The sequence below is a fragment of the Peromyscus eremicus genome, chromosome X, assembly GCF_949786415.1.
Source record: "Peromyscus eremicus chromosome X, PerEre_H2_v1, whole genome shotgun sequence".
Classification (NCBI taxonomy): domain Eukaryota; kingdom Metazoa; phylum Chordata; class Mammalia; order Rodentia; family Cricetidae; genus Peromyscus; species Peromyscus eremicus.
Genome location: NC_081439.1, coordinates 44,506,863 through 44,528,124, shown reverse-complemented (window position 1 = coordinate 44,528,124; position 21,262 = coordinate 44,506,863).

The window sequence follows — 21,262 nt, the reverse complement described above, 5'->3', positions numbered from 1 at the left end:
TTTTATAATAATAATGTCCAAGTTTTTCCACAGTCAAAATACTTCTTCCTAATAGCAATCTCTGAAGTCTCCAGAAGGAAGATGGGGCCCCAAAGCAACAATTTTACTTGGTCCAGAAAGATGCCATGGTACCTAAGAACATTACTCAATGATGAGCTTTGGACTGAAAATTCGTCAGGATAGTTCTAAGATGAAATGGTCCATCATACTACACTTCTAGCCAGAATCTCAGACAATCTTATCCATTTCTGACACTGTCTGCAGAATCTATGGCTAGCCCTATTGAGACCTAACATTCTAAGCTTTCTTACAGGACCCCACAGAGATAATGCTGCCCCCTAAACAGCAGGAAGTAATTATAAGAAAACAATGCCTCTCTTCAATATTTCATTTTTCTCAGGGTTATGGATGGATTGTTGTAGCATTGAGGGTGAAACAATACAATTTGGACTCAGTGTTGTTTTTTGGAAAACAAAAAGTGTAATGGATAGGTATAGGATATTAAGGTAGATTATTGTATTTACTAGCAAACTAGTTCAGTAAAATATCAGCCTTAAATAATTTGCACTGATATGGATTCTTGTATATTGATAAAATTGTAAACTATTCTTATATTCCTATTTAAGATAATTTGTATATTGACACAAATACAAAACTGTATTTGTTGTATTGTACACATGTTCCTACTCCTGTTTGAAATATTTTGTATATTGGTACAAATGTAAAGTTATATTTGTCATACTGTATATGTTCTACCTCTGTTTAGGATATTTTGTATATTGATACACATTTAGAATTATTGTCATATTGCATATTGCACTATACATTTTACATTTAAGCTATTTTGTGTATTGTTACAATTTTGAGGCCATTGTCCTTATATGGTACATCTGCTTACAGATTGTTTATCTTGTTAATGTGAAGCCTTAGTCCTTAAGTTATTTTAGTAGAGAAGACATACTGGGCTATAGTCACTCATGCTTATCATTTCTATAGTTATGTTAGCTAGGTTCTCCAGACTTACAGAAACATATGTCAGATGGATACGTAATCTTTAAATACTTCATAGACCTAGAGAATATAGCATTTAAATGTTTCGATAACTTAGAATTCTATTGACTTGAGACACGATAGCTCCTGGCAGCACCAATCTGATCCCAAGAGAATGTTGGGCTTCTGAGACATTTCCATTTGAAAATTTGTCTTCTGCTTGGCACAAAATGGCCTACTGGAAAAAGAACTACCCTTGCCTTGACTGCTGACAGTATGAATTCTGTCCCTTCTGAATGAGCGGGACACAAGGGAAAGAGACTACTGAACTCTGCCAAGACAAGGTAAGATAGTCTTTCAAAATACCTGCTTCTGAAAATGGTCTGTCAGATATACTAGGCCTATAGCCAATTTGAATGCACTAATGACACTGAGAAGCTTCAGGTGACTGTCCAGGCTGCCAGCTGTCTCTGTCTACTATTGCAAGATTCCTGAAAGTTGCTTCCATCCATCTTCTGTTTTCTCAGGTATTATTATGTTCCTCCTCAGGTCTTTAATGGAGTTGAAGACTAGACAGTTACAGTTACAATATTCTCATATCTTAGCTAGAACATATTAGTACTAGAGTCAGAATATTCAAGATAGGACAGCTATTGGATTAATCCCCGTAATTTGCAACTTACCTATGTTCTGGACATTTCTTTACATTCAGCATGTCTTTCTTATTTGATGTTATTCTTATTAGTTATAGTTCCATTTTTTTATGTTATTATTCTTTGTTTTTCCTGGACAATACTTGACAATCACTCTTACTGTATATAGTTTGCATTAAAATTAGAATCTTCTTATGTAGACAAAAAGGGGAAATGTAGTGGTATTTGCTTCACCCATGACCTTGGGCTATACAGCCCAAAGGAGGCGGTACTTCCTGCCTTTGTATATGACCTTTCATAAGGAGTTGGAGAAGGGTAATATGACCCTCCCACTGCTTCTGCCTGTGAGGTGGATTTGTTCCTGGTCAGATCAGAGAACGACTTCTGCTGACTACTCTGTTCTGTAATCATGAGTGTATTTCCTCAATTTATATCTTAATAAATTGTATTATCCATTTAATAAACTTGCATGGATTGATCATAAGAGACCCCACATCCACAAATGTAGCTGAGACTCAGGGACCTCATAGCAGCTACATACAGCTAGCAGTCAGAATTGGAAACAGCAATTAAGGAACAGAGCACACAACCAAGAAAGGTGAGACTAGATACCTACACATATATATAAAAACAAACAAATGAAAAACACTTCAGACCTCATAACTCCAGATGCCTAGATACCAGCCCAAAAACACAAAAAGGGAAAATCAAGACAGTATGACTCCAGAAACCAGCAACTGTACTGTAATAAGCAATTTAGCTGAAAAAGAAGACAAAGACTTCAAAATAGAAACTATGAATATGTTCAAAGACCTTAAAGAGGATTTAAATAAATGCCCAATGAAGACCATGAAAAAAGCAAACGGCTTAATTAAATAATAAAAATAATTCAAGACAAAATAGAATTTAACAAAGAAATACACTCACTAAATAAAACACAGACTGAAATAAAACTGGAAATTAAAAGCCACAAATGTTAAAATACTAAGAGGTAAACCTCAGCAACATATTAAAAAAACATGGGCGAGAGAATTTCAGGTTTTAAAGGCAAGGTAGAAAAAATGAATCACTCAGACAAGGAAAACATTAAATCTAAAAAAAAAAAATGTCCAGGCAAAAAAATCCAGGAAATCTGAGACAGTTTGAAAAGACCAAACCTGAGAGTGACGGGTATAGAGGAAGGAAAAGATACCCAGGTCAAAGACAGAACATATTTGAAAAAAAAATGAAAGAAGAAAATTTCCCCAGTCTAAAGAAAGAGAGACCTATCATGTTGCAAAAGGCATACAGAACACCAAATAGTACAAGAAAATAAAGCCTCCAGGACACATAATAATCAAAACACAAAATGTACAGAACAAAGAAAGATTATTAAAACTTTCAAGGGAAAATGGTGTCACAGATAAAGGCAGGATCACTATAATAACACCTGACCTTCAGTGGGTATTCTGAAATCCAGAAATGCCTACAAAAACTGTTCAAAAAAAAAATCTAAAACAGACGTTCTCAACCTGTGTGTCATGACCCCTATGGAAGTTGAACCCCTTTTACAGGGATCACCTAATACTATCAGAAACCATAGGTATTTATGTTATGATTCATAACAATAGCAAAATTGCAGTTATGAAGTAGTAATGAAAATTTTATGGTTATAGGACAGCACAACATGAGGAACTATATTAAAGGTTCACAGCATTAGGGAGGTTGAGAACCACTGCTCTGAAAGAAAACAGGGGCCAGCCCATACTACTATACCCTGCAAAACAATGTGTCACAATCAACAGAGACACAAAAATATTTCATAATAAAAACAAATTTAAGCAATCTCTGCCCACAAATGAAGCTCTACAGAGGGCATTAAAAGAAAAACTCCAGTCTGAAGAGAAGTTTAACTACATCAAAAAAAGCATGCAGGAAATAAATATTTCCAGAATACTTAGTCGAAAGAAGTCAGAGGTAAAACACATGAAAGCAAAATAACAGAAATCAATAACTGTTGCTCCTTAAAACTCTTGATATTAATGGTTTCAATTTCTCAGTAAAGAAAGACATAGACTAATATATTGCAATACAAAATGTGATCCACCTTCTGCAGCATTCAAGAAACACACTCACCACTAAGGACAAATATCACTTTTGAGACTTATAGATAAAGAATGGAAAAAATTATCTCAAGAAAATTGAACTAAGAAGCAAGGAGATGTAGCTATTTTAATATCTGACAAAGACTTTAAACTAAAATTAACCATAAGAGACAGGAAAAGTACTACATATTCATTGAAGAAAAAAATCCACTAAAAGTATATTGCAAATCTAAATACTTACACATCAAACACAAGGGAACCCAAGTTCATAATAACAAAAATCTACTACAACTAACAATCACATATTGACCCTAATACAGTGAATGTGGTGACCTCAATACCTTACTGTTGTCAATAGACTCATAACTCAGACATAAATCTAAACAGAAACACTGCTGCAGTTAAATATATACTTAATATATATATATATATATATATATATATATATATATATATATATATATATATATATATATATATATATACTTAATAAATATCTATAGAACATTTGTGGGAGGCCAGCTGGGAGACCAGCTCCCACATTTTACCCCAAGTTACTCTTGAGGAGAGAGGTATAAGAGATTTAGATAGAAGGATAGAGGGGAGAGAAACAGATAGAAACAGAGGATAGCCTCTGGTGGGCTTGGATCCATATCCACTGGCCTTCCTGTCTCTTCTAAGGGACTTTTTATAGGAATGCCAAGTGGTGGAGCAAAAGACCTTCCCCTAGCTCACCCAAGTGCAGACCCTTCCAATTACTTAGAAACTATGCACACAGTCAAGCAATCTTCTAATGCAGCTCTGCTGGGTAAAGCAAGCTCAGATCTTAGTAGGAAATCTTTATGGGCCACCACAAACATACCGCACAAATACTGAAGAAAATACTTTATTTTGAACAGCTTATGGAAATTTCTCCAAGAAGGAACATCAACAGATGTTACAAAATTGAAATAACACCATGTACAGTATGGATTATATCTGGATACCAACTACAACACAAATGTCATACAGTATATAAACTCATGAAAACACAGCATACCCAAACTTATGATATACAATGAAAGTAGTTCTAAAAGTCAAATTCATAGAATTAAGTGCAAAAAAGCTGTAGAAATATTATATTAACAACACACTTGAAAGCCCTACATAAACAAGAAATGGAGATAGAAAGATAATAATCTAACTCAGTCTTGAAATCCATAAAATACAACAATAAACTGCTGAAAGTAAATGAAATGCAGAGTTGGTCCTTTGAGAAAATCAACAAGATTGACAGACTTTTAGGCAAATTAACCAAAAGACAAAGGGAGAAGATCCAGAAAATAAAATTAGAGTTGAAAAGAAAGACATTACAGTAAACAACAAGAAAGTTCAGAGACTCATTCTACCAAAATGGAAAATCTAAAAGAAATGGATGAATTTCTTGTTATATATGACCTACCAATGTTAAATCATGATGAAACAATTTATACAGACCCATAAACACAGGTAAAATAGAAGCAATAATTTAAAATCTCACAAACTAAAATCCCAGGGCCATATGCATTCAGTACAGAATTATTCCAGACCTTTGATGAATTGTTGACAACATTCTTAAAATATTCTGTAAAAACAGAAACCAAAGGAACATTACTTAATGCTTTTAACAGACCACTATTGTCCTAGTACCAAAACCACACAAAGAAACAACAAAAGAAGAAAATCACAGGTCATTATCCCTTATGAACACAGTTGTAAAAAATTCTTAATAAAGTGTTCACAAAATGAATTTATGAATACAAGTAAATTAACCATTCTGATCAAATTCGCTTTATCTCAGACTTGCAGGGATGTTTTAACATCCATAAATCAACAAAAGAAATTCACCACTTACATAGACAAGCTAAAAGTAAAAATAAAACACACAACAAAAAAACCACTTGATCACCTCATAGATGCAGAAAAGAAATTTGACAAAATCAAATATCCCTTACTTATAAAAGTCATGGAGAAACTGAGGATACAAGAGACATATCTTAAAATAATGGTGACAAATTATAGCAAGCCCACAGCCAACATGATCCTGAACCAAAACTCAAAGGATTTCTACTAAAATCAGAAACAAGACAAGGACTTCTATGCTTCCTATTCCTATTTGTAGTACTTTATGTCTTGGCTAGAGTAATAAGAAAGCAGAGAGAGATCAAGGGAATTCAAATAGGAAAGGAAGAAGTCAACACATCTTTATTTAAAGATGATAAGGTATTGTACATAAGAAAACACTAAAGACCCCATCAGGAAACCTCTACAGCTGATAAACATACTGCAAACTAGCAGGAAACAAATAAATGCACAAAAATTGATGCCTTTCTTATATACAAATGGCTATCATACTGAAACTAAATCAGGAAAACAGTATCTTTCAAAATTACCTCCAAAGTAAAATATTTTGTGATAATTCTGAACAAATGAAAGACTTATAAAAAAATTTCAAAACACTTAAGAAGTTGAAGAAAATATGAGGAGATGAAAACATCTTCCATTGTGTGAATTGATTGAACTAATATTGTGAAAATGGTCACTGAAAAACAATCTACAGATTCAATGCATTCACCATCAAAGTTCTAACACAATTTGTAGCATGAATCTTAAAAGTTCTTATTAATAAAGTCAAACCTGAGGACAGTTATTGAGTTGAACACTGGAAAAACAGAGAGACAGAACAAGCCACAGCTAACCTCACCTGGCCAACTTCTCAGCTGGTCTTGTTTCCTTAGACTGGATGCTTCTGTGTCCTCATATCTGAATGGCTCTCAGCTGAACTGTGCTGTTAGAAGCCTGAAAGCTTAACCAGCCAACTGCTTAACCAGGCCAAATGCTTTTAGTTTCTGGTCCTCGCGCCTTATTTACCTTTCTGCCTTCTACCACCACTCCCTGGGATTAAAGGCTCGCTTTCTGAGATTAAAGGCGTGAGTCACCATGCTTGGCTCTATCTATCCTTGAACACATGGATTTCTGCCTCTGGAATGCTAGGATTAAGGCCGTGTGCTACCACTACCTATCCTAAATATATCTAGTGGCTTTTCTGTTCTCTGATCCCAGATAAGTTTATTAGGGTACACAATATTTTGGAGGACACAATACAACCACAACAATTCTTCACAGAAATTGAAAAAAAATATCTTTAGCTTTATGTGGAATCACAAAATCCTAGGATATCTATAACAATACTGAATAATAAAAGAACTTTTGTGGAGGCATAACCCATGATTTCAAATGGTACTACAGAGTGACAGTAATAAAAATAGCACGGAATTGACATAAGAACAAATACAGTAATCAATGGAATCAAATTGAAGACACGGGCAAAAGTCCACACAGAAATAGACACTTGATTTTCTATAAAGTGTGTATTTCATAAATACACCCAGGAAAAAAAAGACAGTGTCTTCAACAAATGGTTCTGGTCAAACTAGATGGCTTCATGTAAAAGAATTCTAATATGTCCATATATATCATCTTACACAAATCTCTACTCCAGATTTATCAAACAGCTCAACATAAAACCAGACACAATGAAGCTGATAGAAGAGAAAGTGGGAAACAATCTTTCAATCATTGGTACAGGGAAAGCCTTTTGAAACAGGATACCAATAGCATAGGCACTAAGACCAAAAATTAATAAATGAGACCTCATAAAGTTAAAATGCTTATGTACAGCAAAGAACACCATTATTTGGTGAGAGCTACAGTCTACAGAATGAGAAAAACTCTTTAGCACTTATAGATCTGATAGAGCACTGGTATCAGAATATATAAAGAACTATAATCTGAGTATCATGAAAACAACCCAAATTAAAAACAAGATATAGAGCTAAGTAGGTAGCTTCAAATGATGAAACACAACTATCTGGAAAGAAACTTTTTTAAAATGTTCAACAGTTTTACTCATCAGGGAAATTGAAATTAAAACCACTTTAGGATACCATCATACCCACTTAAAATGGCTAAGATTAACAAAGCAAATGACAACTCCTACAAGAGAGGATGCAAGGAAAAGGAGACATTTATTCACTGATGATCAGAGAACAAATTTGTACAGCCACTATGGAAATAAGCACGGATGATCCTCAAAATGCTGAAAATTGATCTATGCAATATCCAAAAAATAATCTTGGGCATATAGCCAAATAATTCTATATTTTCCTACAGATACACTTGTACATCCTTGTTCATTGCTGCTCCAATCATAATAGTCAGAAATTATAAAATGCTCAGATGTCCATCAACTGATAAACAGATAGTGAAAATGTGGTACATTTGCACAATGGAACATGATTAATTTGTTTAAAAAAGTGAGACTATGAATATTTCAGGTAAATTAATGGAGCTAGAAACAATCATCCTGAGTGAAGTAACCTAGACCCCCAAAGACAAATATTGTGTGTTTTCTCTTATATGTGGGTGTTAGGTTTTAAGGTGTGTGTGTGTGTGTGTGTGTGTGTGTGTGTGTGTGTGTGTTAGAATAATCACAGAGGTTAGGTAGCTAGTAAGGAACTGACAGAGAAGAGGGGATCTTCCAAGAAAGGGGGAACAGAATATAGTGTGTTATATTATGTGGATATGATGGGAGGGCAGAGTAAAGGAAGGAATATGGGGAGAGACAAATAACACTGAAGACCTTTGAAAATCTATATGTAAACTTACTACTGTAGTAGCCTTCTAAAATATATAGCTATATGAAAGAAATTTAAATGAAATCACTATATAATGGGAGGGAAAATGCTTCAATTAGACATCTTATGACGTCAAATAAAACCTCCAGCATCAGGAATAGGTTAAATCATTTTGTGTCATTATCCAAAGGGCCTCATATATGTCCACAAAACATCATAGGCTATTGACAAGGCTATTGCTTATTCTCCATAACCTCATGGTAAGTTCCTATTGTTGTAGACACACTTACTTACACCACCAAACATGTAGAAATGGACCTGGTGCCCAACTAAAACCTTTACCCCTACTTACTAGCATTCATTGTGCTGAAAAATACTTTGTACACTACTGGAAGAGAAAAATAATCATCAGTATCACCCATTTACATGAACTGTGCCCTATAATGCTGACATGCCTGTAAAATATACTGGTGCAGTAGTACACAAATATTAGGGGAATAACCAACTACTTTTTAACATTGGATGATTTTAGGCCCATTCCATGATACAGAATCCATACATGACACTGCTAAAATAGCCAAGAACCCAAAATGAGCTCTGGAGGGAACCTATTATTATCATTCTGCTAAGGAAACATAACAATAAAATGACTACTAAGGACATATAACTATATCCATAGATCATCAGAACCCCTCATCAGAGAAGATTATTCTTGCAGTAGATAGTAATTAACAAAGATACACAACTGGATAATGTGTATAGATTGAGAGACTTTGGAGCACTCATCCCTAAATGGGATGTCTTTATCAAATCTTTCCCCTCAAGGGGAAGTGGAAAGACTATAAGAGTCAGAGATGGTAGATAACTCTGAAGAAGCAGCATCTTCTGGACACAACAGGAGTGATGCACATATGAATTAACAGAGACTGTGACACCATGCACAATACCTGTAAAAGTTTAAACTATACAAAATCCCACTACTTAAAAGGGGAAATAGACACAAAGTCCTATCCATAACCAAACAGATATTTGCAAATGATACATGATGTGAAAGGGAATATCAATTTTTCTTAATGAAGTGTCATTAGTTATATCAACCACATTCCATGGCAGGCCCCAAGACAAGGAGCATTCTGCCAACACAAAACCATGGGGCTTTATTATGATTTATATTTTGATTTGTTTTGGTCAACACAAAACCAAATCCATGTTTTTTTTGTGTATACTTTTGTTTCGTTATTAGTCTTGTTGGTTTTCTTATTTTTTAGTTTGTCTATTTTGATGTTAATTTTAACTTTGTGTTGTTCTTCTTTTGAGACACACACATAGATAGATAGATAGATAGATAGATAGATAGACAGATAGATAGATAGAATTAAATTGAGTGGGTAGGGAGGTGTGGAAGATTTGGGAGCTTTTGGAGAAGAGTAAATAACATAATCCATGCCCTACAAAAGAAACAAAAAGAAAACTCTTATGTGAAGACAAATACAGAATTGTGAGTGAATGAGTAAACCTAAAAAAAAAATCTAGAGAGTTCCGATAGTATAAACATGCATTTTTTTGTGAATCAATAAAATTCAAATAAATCAAAAGATGACCAAAATATATTACTTAGATTTTAATTTTAAAAGAAAGAAAAATCAAGTTAAAATTCTACCTGTATACTGAAGTTGTACTTCATTGTGCGCTCCCACTTAAAAAAAATCCATAGTGCTGAGCACTATAAGAGCCTGATTTCAGTCCCCAGTATCAGAGGAGTGTAATGGGTAGCCATTCCAGCTTTGACCTGGAAGTTCCAACCCACATTGAGGCTTGGGTAACGGTCACACCTACAAGGCAGGACTGAGAGAGGACTGAGATCCAGACTCGCGGGCTCTCTTGGTTCCTGGACCCTGGATGCTAGAGCTAGACCGAGCAGAGTTCTCCAGAGAACACTACTGGACTGTGCCACACCTTTCCCAGACCCTGTAGCCTATCCCTTCACTTGTAAGTTACTCCACAAAATAAGCCTCCCTTTTAACTATGTGGAGTGGCCTTAATAATTTCACCAATAGAGGAGGAATGAAAATAATGGGAGAAATAAGAGGGGAGAGGGGAGGAAAAGAGGATAGAGGAGAGAATGATAGCGAAGAGAAAGGAGAGAGGAAAGGAGAGAGGAGAATAACATGAAAAGCAAAAAGAAACACAAAAACACCAGAAGAATCTAGAAAGTAAAATTATTAAAGACAAAAATATAATTAAAATCTGAAATTTTGTTGAAGAAATCATTAAAATATAATGACATAGGAATTCCGAGTGTGGGATATCTGGCCCTACCCCTCATCTGCCATATGGTGATGTGGGCAAAGGAGAGACGCCCTCCTCTGCCCAACCCCATCACTTGCCACCTGTGGTGGGCGGGAGAGCTGGCCCTGTGGTCCTAAGAGCAGGAAAGCTATTCCTGCCCCTGCCCCTCATCAGCTCCGGCACTCGGGAGTGTGGCCCCTGCACCTTACCTAGGTATCACAGTAGAGATGCCCCGATGATGTAGACTTAGGAGAGCTGACCATGAGGGTGTGAAAACAGAAGTGGCCCAGCCACTTGCTCATCACTGCAAGGGTGAACTAACAATGACAATGCTAGAGAGCTTACCCTGGTGGTGAGGACAAGGGAGAGCTGGGGGGGATGACCAATCCCGCAAATACCCAGGCCCAGGAAAAGGGTTATGAGTTGGCCCATCCCAACATCCACCCCATCCATAATCTCTGCAGAAGCACGTGAAGGGTACGCTCCTGCAGACCCAAAGCTACAGGATCTCCATGACACAGGGCAACAGCAGGATATCCAAGAGTAGTCCCAGTGAGGGCCAAGCATCAATAGGACAGCAGAAACTGAAGGCCAGGAACCAGACCAATGCAAACCAGATCAAGTTTGCAATGAACACTTTCAAGTAAAGATATATGGACATGAGGGTTTACTGTATGACTCACTGTGTCACACAACAGCTTCCGTGATGATATTTTTCCTTTTCTATTTTCTTTTAAATTTTATTTTATTTTTGCGGGGTGTTGCAAAGGCAGAAGTTGGGTACAAAGTGACAGGGAAATGAGTAGAATTGAGATACATGATGTGAAAGACACAAAGAATGAATAAAAAGAAAGTTAAAAAATTCTGAGGTGCAGAATCTTTTTAAAAATATTTTTTATACTTCTTACAAGTTGGAACAAGAAAAATAGAATCAATTATGTATAAAATTAAGTATGAGATCTTAACAAAACTGAAAATGGAAAGAATTAAAATAATTGTATAATATATTCAATTATATGGCAATTCTATAATGTATTCAATTCTATGTAAATCTAAGAGAATTGCATAATTCCTAAAATTTGTAAATGTCAAAACCTTAAATAGACCATTTACTGTTAACAAAATTACTAACAAAATTTAAAGTCTACCATTCAAAGTGGACATTCAGATTAGCTGAATTTATAATTGAATTCTGAGTTTCTGGAGAATGGATAAATTCAACTTTTCTGAAATATTATAATTCTTACAAAAGTTTGGAGTTTTAATGTATTAATACTTTGATAGTATCAATATCAAGGTTTCTTAATCAAAGTACAAAATATAACCTGTGAATATTACAATTATGCAGAAAATACTAACATGAAAAATAAGTCAGTGTAAAAAAGGATAATTTAGCCAAGTATAATTTCTTATAATATAGTAATTATATGTGATCTTCATTAGCATTGTATCTAAGTAATCAACATTTTCCAAGTTTATGATTGGCTTTACCCAAACTCAACAAAGGAATCCTGCATGCAGCTATAACCATATGAATGTATTTATTTTTAATTAATTTTCCCCAGCCCAATCAAAGTTTCCCCTCCTTCCCTCCCTCCTCTCCTCCCAGTTGTCCCTTTAATCTCTCCCCAGCTGCTCCCACATCCACTCCTCCTCCTTTCTCTTCAGAAAAGAGCCGGCCTCCCACAGATATCAGAGAGCCATGGCATATCAAGTTGCAGTAAGACTAGGCACCTCCGCTCCTATTAAAGCTGGACAAGCTAACCCAGTAGGAGGAAAGGGTCCCAAAAGCAGGCAAAAGACTCAGATAGCCCCTATTCCCACTGTTAGAAGTCAAACAAGAAGAAGAAGCTACACAACAGTAACATATGTGCAGAGGATCTAGGTCAGTCCCATGGAATCTCTAGTTCTGTGAGCTCCAAGAAGCCCAAGTCAATTGATCCTGTGGGTTTTCTTGTGCTATCCTTGGCCCCTCCGGCTCCCATAATCCTTTCTCCCCCCTTTTCCATAGGATTCTCAGAGCTCTGCCTAATGTTTGGCTGTGTGTCTCTGCATCTATTTCCACAAGTTGCTGGGTGAAGCCTCTCTGAAGACAACTGGGCTAGGCAATGATCTATGAATATAGCAGAATATCATTAGGAATCATTTCATTGACATTTTTTGGCCAGTCATGTTTAGTTCCATCTAGGTTTCTGGGCTGTCTAGCCTCTGGGTGCCAGCCCCCCAGGCAGTGTCAAGACTGGGCTCCCTCTCATGGTATGGATCTCAAGCTGTACCAGTCACTGGTTGGCCACTCACATACTTTCTGCACAACCTTTAGCCCAGTATATCTTGTAGGCAGGGAAAATTGTAGGTCAGAGGTTATGTGGCTTGTTTGGGGTGGCAATCCCTCTACTGGAAGTCTTGCCTGGTTACAGGAGATGGCCTCTGTATCTCCCATTGCTGGGAGTCTTAACTAGGGTCACCTTCATAGATTCCTGGGAGTTTCCATTGCACAATTATTGTAGAATATTATTGAAAGACGTGTTACTTTTGTTTATGCTTTGGAACATTTGTTTAATGATGCAAAAATGTGTTGCATTCTTTTATGTTGCATTTGTTTAAATGTGTGAAGCTGTGTTACTTTGCCTATCTATAACACCTGATTGGTCTAATAAAAAACTGAATGGCCAATAGCAAAGCAGGAGAAAGAATAGGCAGGGCTGACAGGCAGAAAGAATAAATAGGAGGAGAAATCTGGGAAGAAGAGATTAAGGAGTGAGAAAAGGATGGGCCAGCCACCCTACCACCCAGCCACCTAGCCAGACACAGAATAAGAAGGAAAGAAAAGAGAGAGAGAGAGAGAGAGAGAGAGAGAGAGAGAGAGAGAGAGAGAGAGAAAGGGGGGGTAAAAGTTCAGAGGCTAACTCTAGATGGCATAACTTAAGAAAGCTGGCTACTCTGCATAAGTGAGACAGTTGTGCAGCCTGGTCTGCTTCAGGGGACCCCTGGCAATAGGATCAGAATCTATCCCTGGTGCATGAGCTGGCTTTTTGGATCCCACTACCTATGGTGGGACACCTTGCACAGCCTTGAGGCAGGGGGAGTGGCTTGAATATGCCTCTACTGAATATACCAGGCTCTGCTTTCTCCCCATGGGAGGGCTTAACTTCTTGTAGGAGGGAATGGGGAGTGGGTTGGGGAAGGGGGAGGCTGAAGATATGGGAAGAGGGAAGAGGAAGCTCTGTGATTGGTATGCAAAATGAATAAAAATTTCTTAATAAAAAAAGGAAAGCTGGCTAGAATAAGCTAAGCTAAGGCTGGGCATTTATAAGTAAGAACAAGTCTCTATAAGTATTTACTTGGGAGCTGGGTGTTGGGCCCCCCAAAAGAGTCAAAGAGTAAAAAATAAAGTCCAATTATACACTAGATTTCTAGTTCATCCCAGAGATGCCTCTGATTCCAGTTGTCTTTCCCAGTATTCTCTCTTTTCATATTACCCCCACCTGAACCCACCTGTTACACCCCACCCCACCCCCTACATACAGAACCCTTCCCATTCACCTGCAATATCTATTTTATTTCCTCTTCACAGTGATATTTGTGTGCCCCCCCCCAGCCTTCCTTGTGTCTTAGCTTCTTTGGTTCTCTGGATTTTACCATGAGTATCCTTTACTTTATGGCTCACCTATAAGTGAGCATATACCATGTTTGTCTTTCTAGGTCTGGGTTACTTCACTCAGGATGATCTTTTCTAGTTCCATCTATTTGACAGCAAATTTCATTACATCATTGTTTTTAACAGATGAATAATACTTCCCCTTTGGAAATTAGTATGTTTCTTAAATGAAAGCAATATGCAAATTAATTCTTGATCCATGTGCTTCAAAATGGATGTTGTATTAGCAACCACAAAAGCAACATTAAACTTATTGTCCATTACCATTGGAGCAACTTGGTTGGCCCAGTGTATTGCCAATGAGCAATAGCATTTTGAAAGAATTCTTTCACCTAATTCATGAGGTTTCATAACTGGGATTAGAATCTTTAATAATACATTTGTGGTTCATATTTATTTTCCTCTATGTATAAGAGTGTAAGAGTGACAAACTACTGAACTCTGCCAAGACAGGGTAAGATGGTCTTTCAGAATTCCTGCTTCTGAAAATGGTCTGTCAGATACTCTAGGCCTGTAGCCAATTTGAATGCACCAACGATACTGAGAAACATTAAGTGACTGTCCAGACTGCCATCTGTCTCTGTCTACTCTTGCAAGACTCCCAAAAGTTGCTTGCATTCTTCTCATTTTTCTCAAGTATTATTATATTCCTTCTCATGTCTTTGATGGGACTGAAGACTTAACAGTTACACTTAATCTTCTAGCTAAGCTAAAACATATTAAGTATTAGATTCAGGTTCTTCAGGATAGGATACCTTTTGGAATGATCTCTGTAACGTGCCATTTACCCATGCTCCAGACTTCTCTGGATTTTAGTATGTGTCTCTTGTTTGATATTGTTTGTGTTGGTTGTAGTTCCATCTTGTCTAGGTCATTATCCTTTATTCCTCCTAAACAATATTTGATGATCATTCTTATTGTACATAGTTTTGTATTAGGTTAGAACTTTCTTATTTAGACAAAAGAGGGAGATGTAGTGGGTAGCTGTTCTAGCTTTGACCTGGAAGTACTACCATCATTGAGGCTTCCAGTAATGGTCACATCTATGAGGTGGGGCCAAAAGAGGAGCCCTTAAGACCCAAGATCCGGATGTGCCAGCTCTCTTGGTTCCTGGATCCTGAACACTGGATGTAGACCAAGTAGAGTTCTCCAGAGAACACTGCTGCACTGCGCTACGCCTTTCCCAGGCCCTGTAACCTATCCCTTCACTTGCAAGTTACCCCACAAAATAAATCTCCCTTTTAACTACGTGGAGTTGCCTTAATATTTCCACCAATAGACAAAGTATAATACAATAATCAAAGTTTAGCAAAAACTTACATGTGAAAGAAAACTTAGAAAATTAGAAGCTCTAAGACAGAAGGAAAGATTAATACAGTCTTGAAGATCAAGTTTTACATGGTAATTATGCAGTGAAATATATACAGAAGAGGAACAAAATCAGAAAATAAATCTTCTCACTCAAGTGTCAATGTATATTTTACATTACTAAAGAAAGTACAAGGAAAAAAGTAATTTATTGTAATAAAATTGAACAGTCTTAAATCCAGAGCTCATTTTCTATTTTTGCTAAGAACCTGAGTCATTGTTTTATCTCAGGCAAGTAAGTCATTTTGCTTCTTTCTGCTTCAAATTACTCATCTATAAAAAGCCACATTTTAAGAATTCTTACAGACCATGCCATCACTCCTCTTCTTTATCCACTGAGTGCCAGATCTTAACCCAGGAAGAGAAATTATGAATTAATTCTGAAGCAAAATCTCTAACCCCCCAAATAAAATAAAGACAGAACATTACGAACAAACTAATTTGGAATGTTCTGAGCTATGCACTTCATTTTAGCTCATGGATATGATTAACACAGCCATTAACATCCTATGTTAACGTCATAGATATAGAAAGAGTTTATAATAATATCATATTACTTCTCAGCCTTTCTCTGCCCAGAATTTTTTTTATCCCATCTATACTTCTTGCCTGGCTACTGGCCAATTAGCATTTTATTTATCAAGCAATCAGAGCAACACATATTCATAGCATACAGAAAGACATCCACAACACCTCCCCTTTTCTGTCTAATCAAAAAGGAAGTTTTACTTTAAAATAGCAATTTTACATATAACAAAACAGTAATCAAGTCAGAATTACAGTTATAATGTCTAGTCTATTTGTATTTGGCAAAATTAAAGAAAATATTTTATTTATCCTACATTTGTGAGTCTAAAGTTTTATATCTAAATTATGTTTTATCACAACTAAGGAAAATTATAACTATCTAGTCATTAACTACATCAAAGAACTCAGAAGTATATAATATTACCTAAGTAAACAGGAAATGCATTATAAACAACTTCCAAAAATCTAGAATGACAGAGACAGCTGGCTGCCTGGACAGTCACCCAAAGTTCTTCTGTAGTGTTGGGGCATCCATTCTTTAGCCTACAGGCATAGAGTCTCTCAGGCTGAGTCAGGAGATGCCAGCCCGCCATCCAGGGAGCAGCATGTAATGGCACACAGTAAAATGTGGCAACATATAGATTAACAGAAATATGCTGAGTTTAAATGTAAGAGCTAATCAGTGGTAGGCCCGAGTTAATGACCAAGCAGTTTTAGTTAATATAAGCTTCTGAATCATTATTTTATAAGTGGCTATGGTGTCCATGGGGCTGGAAGGACCAGAGAAAACTTCAGCTACAGTACCCAAAGTTCTAACTAGTTCAATAAGAAACTAAGAAGAGATCAAGGGGATATAAATTAGAAAGTAAGAAGTCAAACTTTTGCTATTTGCAGATGATATGATAGTATACATAAATGACCCCAAAAATTCTACCAGGGAACTTCTACAGCTGATAAACACCTCCAGTAGTGTGCCAGGATACAAGATTAACTAAAAAAAAATCAGTAGCCCTCCAACACGTAAATGATAAACAGTCTGAGGAAGAAATCAAAGAACCATCACTATGGTGATATTTTATTTGTGCTGAAATGTGGTGATATTTTATTTGTGCTTTAATAAATATTGCCTGGAGATCAGAGGGAAAAAGCCAGCCACAACACAGAAATCATACAATGTTAGCACACGCCTTTAACCCTATCACCTGGCAGGCAGGATCTCTCTGTGTTCAAGGCCACACTAGAAACAGATCCAGGTATGGTGGCACACACCTTAAATTCTAAAACTAGTTAACCATGGAGTTCTGGAGGTCTGTACAGACAGACAGGAAGTGACAGAGGTGGATAGGAAGAGAAAGTGATGTAGCTGAAAAGAGAGAACAAATCAGATTGCAGAACAGCAAGGCATATAGATGTGGGTAGACAGGAAGTAATTCACATTTGGAAGTTACCAAGTTGGTAAGATAAGGTTAGCTGTGGCTTTCCCCATTTCCCTGATCTCTCCCAGGCTTTCACCCCTATATCTGGCTCCATGTTTTTTATTTAATAAGACTATTTTGAAATTCATCTACATGTCACCCTTTTCAATAGCCACAAATAACATAAAATATTTTGGGGTAACTCAAACCAAACTAGTGAAAGATTTTCATGACAAGAATTTTAAGTCCTTGAAGAAAGAAAATGAAGAAGATGTCAAAAAATATAAAGATACCTCATGCTCATGGATAGGTAGAACCAACATAACAAAATGGCAATCTTACCAAAGCAATCCACAGGTTCAATGAAATTGCCATCAAAATTGCAACACAATTCTTCACTGACCTCAAAAGAATAATACTCAACTTCATATGGAAAAACATAAAACCCAGGATAGCTAAAACAATACTGTACAATAAATGAATTTCCAGAAGCATCATTGTCCCTGACTTCAAGCTCTACTATAGAGCTATAGTAATAGAAATAGCATGATATTGGCATAAAAACTAATATTTGGATCAATGGAATAAAATTGAAGACTCTGGTACTAAAGTACACACTTATGAACACCTGATTTTTTACAAAGAAGCCAAAAATTGTGCAATGGAAAAAAGAGCATCTTCAACAAATGGTGCTGGCATAACTAGATGTCAACATGTAGAAGAATGCAAATAGATCCATATCTATCACCATGCACAAAACTCAAGTCCAAATGGATCCAAGTCTACAATGTAAATCCAGTTATACTGAGCCGGATAGGGAGAAATTGGGAATTTCAATTAACAAATAGGACCTCCTGAAACTGAGAAGCTTCTGTAAAGCAAAGGAAACAGTCAAAAAGACAAAATGGCAGCCTTGAACACATTGGCACAGGATATCACATCCTAAATACAACAACACCAGCAGCACAGACACTTATGATGACATTTTATTGTGCTAAAATGTGATTTTATTTGTATGTTAATAAATAAAGTTGCCTAGAGATCAGAGGTCAAAGCAGCCATAAGCAGAGTCAGGCAGTGGTAGCACATGCCCTTAATTCAATCACATGGCAGGCAGAGTCTCTCTCTGGTCAAGGACATAGCCAAGCATGGTGACCTGGAATTGACGCAGTACCAACCATAGAGACCAGGAGGTCTGTATAGACAGGCAGTCATGAAGAAGTCATGTGGTTGGGTTTAGATCCAATGAGAAGGAAGAACAGAAAGGCAATAAAAAGACAAGTCAGAATGATCAAGAGACAGCCCGAACTGACCTACTCTGGTGATGGGATGGCCAAACACCCTAATTGTCGTGCTAGAAACCTCATCCAACTACTGAGGGATCTGGATGCAGAGATCCATGAATAGGCCCCAGGTGGATCTCTGGGAGTCCAATTAGCGAGAATGAGGAGGGTTAATATGAGTGAGAATTGTTGAGACCAAGGTTGGATAAAGCACAGAGACAAATAGCCAAACGAACGGAAACACATGAAATATGAACCAATGGCTGAGGGGTCACCAACTGGATCAGGCCCTCTGAGTGGGTGAGACAGTTGATTAGCCTGATCTGTTTGGGAGGCATCCAGGCAGTGGGACCGGGTTCTGTGCTCATTGCATGAGTCGGCTGTTTGAAACCTGGGGCCTATGAAGGGATGCTTGGCTCGACCTGGGAGGAGGGGACTGGATCTACCTGGACTGAGTCTACCAGGTTGATCTCAGTCTGTGGGCAAGGCTTTGCCCTGGAGGAGATGGGGATGGGGAGCAGGCTGGGGGGAAGGTGAGGGGGGCGGGAGGGGGGAGAACAAGGGAATCTGTGGCTGATATGTAGAACTGAATTGTATTGCAAAATAAAAATTTAAAAAAAAAAGACAAGTCAGACAGGAAGAAGCTCTCTCTGGGGAAGCAATGGCAGCAAAGTGGTAAGATAAGGTAGTTGTGGCTCTCTGATCTCTTTGGCTATTAACTCTGTATTTGGTTCTGTGTTTCTTATTTAATAAGACTGTTTAGAAATTCACCTACAGACACTGGGAACAACAATTAACAAATGGAACCTCCTGAAACTGAGAAGCTTCTGTAAGGCAAAGGATACAGTCAAAAAGACAAAATGGCAGCCTACAGAATGGGAAATGATCTTCACCAACCACACATCTGACAGAGGGCTGATCTCCAAAATGTATAAAGAACTCAAGAAACTAAATAGCAAAATATCAAACAATCCAATTAAAAAATGGAGTACAGATCTGAACAGAGAATTATCAGCAGAAGAATCTCAAGTGGCCAAGAAACATTTAAGGAAGTGCTCAATATCCTTAGCCATTAGGGAAATGCAAGTCAAAATGACTCTGAGATACCTTCTTATTCCTTTTAGAATGGCTAAGATCAAAAACACTGATGACAGCTTATGTTGGAGAGGATGTGGAGTAAGGGGAACACTCCTCCATTGTTGGTGGGAGTGCAAACTTGTATAGCCATTTTGGATATCAGTATGGTGGTTTCTCATAAAATTGGAAATCTGTCTACCTCAAGACCCAGCAATAACACTCTTGGGCATATACTCAAAGGATGCTCAATCATAGCACAAAGACACTTGTTCAACTATGTTCACAGCAGTATTTTCATAATAGCCAGAACCTGGGAAAAACCTAGATGCACCACAACTGAAGAATGAATAAGGAAAATGTGGTACATTTACACAATGGATTACTACTCAGTGCTAAAAAATGCCTTTATGAAGTTTGTAGGTAAATAGATGAAACTAGAAAAAAAATCATCCTGAGTGTGGTAACCCAGATAAGAAAGACAAACATGGTATGCACTCACTCATAAGTTGATATTAGAAGCAAGGCAGAGGATAACCAGGCTATAATCCACAACCCCAGAGAAACTAGGTAAAATAGATGACCCTAGGATGGACATGGACATACATGGTTCACCCCAGGAAAGGGAAATAGTTAAGATCTTCAAGGTAAACTGAGAGGGGTGGTAGAAGGGAGGTGATTGGATATGGGAACATGAGGGATTGAGATGACCAAGTTGCGGGAGGGACAGAGAGGAAAGCAATGAAAGAGATACCTTGATAGAGGGAGCCATTACGGGATTAGGAAGAAACCCAGTGCCAGGGAAATGCCTAGGAATCAACAAGGATGACCCCAGCTAAAACTCCTAGCAATAGTGTAGAGGGTGCCTGAATTGGCCTTGTTCTGTAAAAAGATTGGTGACTATTGTAATTGTTATCATAGAACCTATACATCCAGTAAGTGATGGAAGCAGATGCAGAGATCCACAGCTAAGAACTGAGCTGAGATCCTGGAGGTCATTTGAAGAGAAGGATGAGGGATTATATGAGAAAGGGGAGGTCAAGATCATGATGGTGAAAACCACATGATTCAATGCACAATTTAGATAATATTTTCTGTCACCCTAAGTAAAACTCTTTGATTGACTGTCTACCTAAGTTATAGAAATACACATTTTTTCTTCTCTCATACATTGCAGCCTGACCACAATTTTCACTCCCTCCACTTCTCCTAATCCCTCTCTCCACCTCTCCTCTCCTCAAGATCCACTCCTCCTTTGTTTTCCT